The sequence below is a fragment of the Podarcis vaucheri genome, assembly GCF_965113315.1.
Source record: "Podarcis vaucheri genome assembly, chromosome: 14".
NCBI classification, from domain to species: domain Eukaryota; kingdom Metazoa; phylum Chordata; class Lepidosauria; order Squamata; family Lacertidae; genus Podarcis; species Podarcis vaucheri.
Window position 1 is genome coordinate 13,990,456 of NC_138752.1, and position 3,762 is coordinate 13,994,217.

Sequence of the window (3,762 nt, forward strand, 5' to 3'; positions counted from 1 at the left end):
CTAGAAAGTAGCTAACCCAATAGTTTGAGCAGTGAACCAGAAGCAAAAATATTGCTGCCAACGGAGACTTTGGTGCTTTACGACACTCTTAAGGCCTGGGAAGGAAAAAATACCTTGTAATTCTTCTTTCATGTGTCATTCATTTTTCTTTCAGTGAAAAGGCTTTCTGCCTCTTGTTATCCCTCAATGCCCTCTAAAATCAAACAACCCCCCATCTTTTTCACTCTCCCAACTGGCAGAAATCTCTTTTTCATTGCTAGTGACTGAAACTTTTCCAGCTGCAAGCATCCGAAACTTTTCCAGTTACACTTAGAATGCAATGAAAAAGAAATAGAGAGTGACTGCATTCAAATGTTCCTCCTAAACCTCATATAGAGACTCAGGAAAGAATCTGAGCAGCTCTGAGCTGTTCATCAGGGGTTGGCAGACTTCAGGCTTGCTGGATCTACATCATCAACATCATCATCATCATCATCATTATTATTATTATTATGAAAGGGAGGTGCAAAAAGAACACACAGCTCCCACCTGCAGTATCCATTTAACACAGCATCATACCACTTCATTTAGGAGACCCCTAGTCTCCTCACAGAGCTACGGTTCCCAAAGATCTCTGGGAAGAGGGATTGTCTGTTACACCACTCTGGGAACTGTAGCTCTGGGACCCCTCCACGCCTGATTCTATGGAGCAGGGATTGGCAACCTCCAGCCCACAGGCCAATCTTGGCTTCAGGCCCTTTTCCCCAAGCCAGACCCACATGCCCATCAGCTGATGTCACTCATGAAATCGTATGACGCGCAGAAGGGCAGGGTCAAATCCTGTGTTGGCTACGTATGCCTGTTCCCACCAGGGAACAGAGATGCACAGCCAAACCAGAAGGATTTAACCCCCCTGCTCCATCAGCGGATGAGCAGTGGGGTTAAATCCTGCTCAGTTTGGCAGTACTCCATGCAAACAAACCCCTTCCTTAATAAGCACACATCCATAGGTTTTCTCAGCAGAGATCTACGTTGCAAAATTCCGAGAAGCATGAAATCTGAAGGATAACTGTGCTCATTAGGTGTGATGTGCCTATTTCATACCGGAACTCACAAATAACATGTTCCTCAAGCATCCCGACTGCTTAGTGAAACCAGAGTGGTACCTTCTTGCATAAAGCAGTCCTGGTATCATTAAGGATGTCACAGCATGCTTTGATATAGTTACTTTTGGGACTACATTTCAGTTCCATTAAAAAAAAATAAAACACTCAGAAACCTTCAAATGGATATACTTTTTGCAAGCACAACCCCTGAGCCTCTCCTCATTTGGTCCCTAAATCTACATTATGTTAACCGTGAATCCGAAAAATCCAGAGAATTTATTTTATAAACACACCAATAGGTGGACTAGAATGAATTGAAGCAAAACAACTCCACCTCTCTTTTTTCTCCTTCCTATTTAGTATGTGACTATAATATGCCCTGGGACGCGGGTGGCGCTGTGGGTTAAACCACAGAGCCTAGAACTTGCCGATCAGAAGTTTGGTGGTTCGAATCTCCGTGACAGGGTGAGCTCCCGTTGCTCAGTCCCTGCTCCTGCCAACCTAGCAGTTCGAAAGCACATCAAAGTGCAAGTAGATAAATAGGTACCGCTCCGGCGGGAAGATAAATGGCGTTTCCGTGCGCTGCTCTGGTTCGCCAGAAGCGGCTTAGTCATGCTGGCCACATGACCCAGAAGCTGTATGCCAGCTCCCTTGGCAAATAAAGCGAGATGAGCGCCGCAACCCGAGTCGGCCACGACTGGACTTAATGGTCAAGGGTCCCTTTACCTTTACCTTTATAATATGCCCATATGCAGTGGTACCTCGCGTTAAGAACTTAATTCATTCTTGAGGTCCGTTCTTAATCTGAAACTGTTCTTAACCTGAGATACCACTTTAGCTAATGGGGCCTCCCACTGCTACCACCACCGCATGATTTCTGTTCTCATCCTGAAGCAAAGTTCTTAACCCAAGGTACTATTTCTGGGTTAGCGGAGTCTGTAACCTGAAGCATCTGTAACCTGAAGTGCCTGTAACCTGAGGTACCACTGTACTTCCAAGTGAGCAATGGGTCAATGCCTTATAAATCATTAGTTACAACACTAGCACAGGATTGTGCATAATTGGCTTGCAAATATTTATGAAAACTACCACTATTACTGATTTGATGGAACAACAATTCTGCATTCCGCTGTCACCCCCCCCCCAGCATTAGATAGCCAGTCCTTTTTTTCCATAGACAAATAAAGCTTGTGTTCTGAAACAGCCAAGAACATTAGCATTTAATTATCAATTACATGTGTACTTCAGCATTTCAAGCGAGTTGAGCTGAGCAAGCCACACAGAAAGCAGCCTGAGGCTTATGTTTAGTTCAATACTGCTCCTGCCAAATCCTCGCCAACATCCCCAAGAACAGCGTAAGAAGCCCCTCTGCCCAAAAAGCCAAAGTTAGCAAAAGCAGAACATCGGGTGGGAGCCCTGTCAGATCAATACAGCTAAGATCAGCTTCATGTTTCCAGATAAGCAAACCTATCACCATGAGGGGCACAAGCTCTCTATGGTGGGGGTTTCCAAACTGTGGTCCGCGAGCTTCATTCGTGACCCACAGTGGGTCTGTGGGTTTTTGGTTTTAGATGAGAGGTGGCACAGCCATCACACTAAATCCTGATATCTAATTGTATTTCAGCTGCTTCTTTTATTTCTTATGTCGTATTTTATTGCATCATAATTTGAATTGTATGGAATATGTGAAAAAGTGCCTCCAAGACCAGGCCCAAGATGCAGATCAGCGGAAGAGAAACTCTCAGTGGTTCTGCAGCTCTGAAGAGATTCATGGGACAGAGGCTCATGACAGGGCCTTCTCCATTTTGGCCCCAAGTATGTGACCAAACTGTGGGAGGCAGTGGAAGACAGACGTGCCTGGCGTGCTCTGGTCCATGGGGTCATGAAGAGTCAGAAACGACTAAACGACTAAACAACAAAAAATGTGGAACTCCCTTCACACACAGGTGAGTCTGACACATCCATGGGTTGTGGATGATGCACTTCTTGAACTCTATAGCCTTTGAAAACTGAATAATGGGCTTCGGTGTCCTTCCTGTAATATGCTATGCAAATTATTGATTTTGGGGTTGTGGGTGGGGTAGTTTTTAATGTTCTGATTCTGGGTCTTTTTATACTGTAACTAGCCCTGTGACTTTCTGGCAAAGAGTGGGTAAGAAACACAATTCAACTTTACCAATGCTTTTGTGTCAGGCCAATGCTAAAAAGCACCAGATCCACCTTTCTTGCGGTGGTTCAGTCTTAGTTTGGTAGTCATCCCCCAAATTACATCACTAGAATACAAGAGGATCCACTTTTTATTTCCTTGTTATTTTCTTCCCTGTTAATGACTTTAGTATCTGGGGTGGAGTTCAATGCTAGTGACATTCAATATTTCCCCGTCATTTCCCTTCTCCCCAAAAAGTACGGTGGGGGCGCGTGGGAGCCAGTTTGTTGTGCAAGATCTTCCCATCAACTTCTATTTCCCCCACCCGGATTTTCTGGCACGCGACCGAAGCCCTCCCGAAATCTCTCCCTCTGTTTCAATTCCACGACGAAATATGATGATCTGAATTTATTTATTTTTAGGTGTGTTTTTTTGTGCTGCTGCTGTTCTCCGCAGCTCCATCTCGTGTCCGCCTCCCTCCCCGCCTGCCAGCCCCAGGGTCTGGGGAGGCCCTCCCGGTCGACTCACATG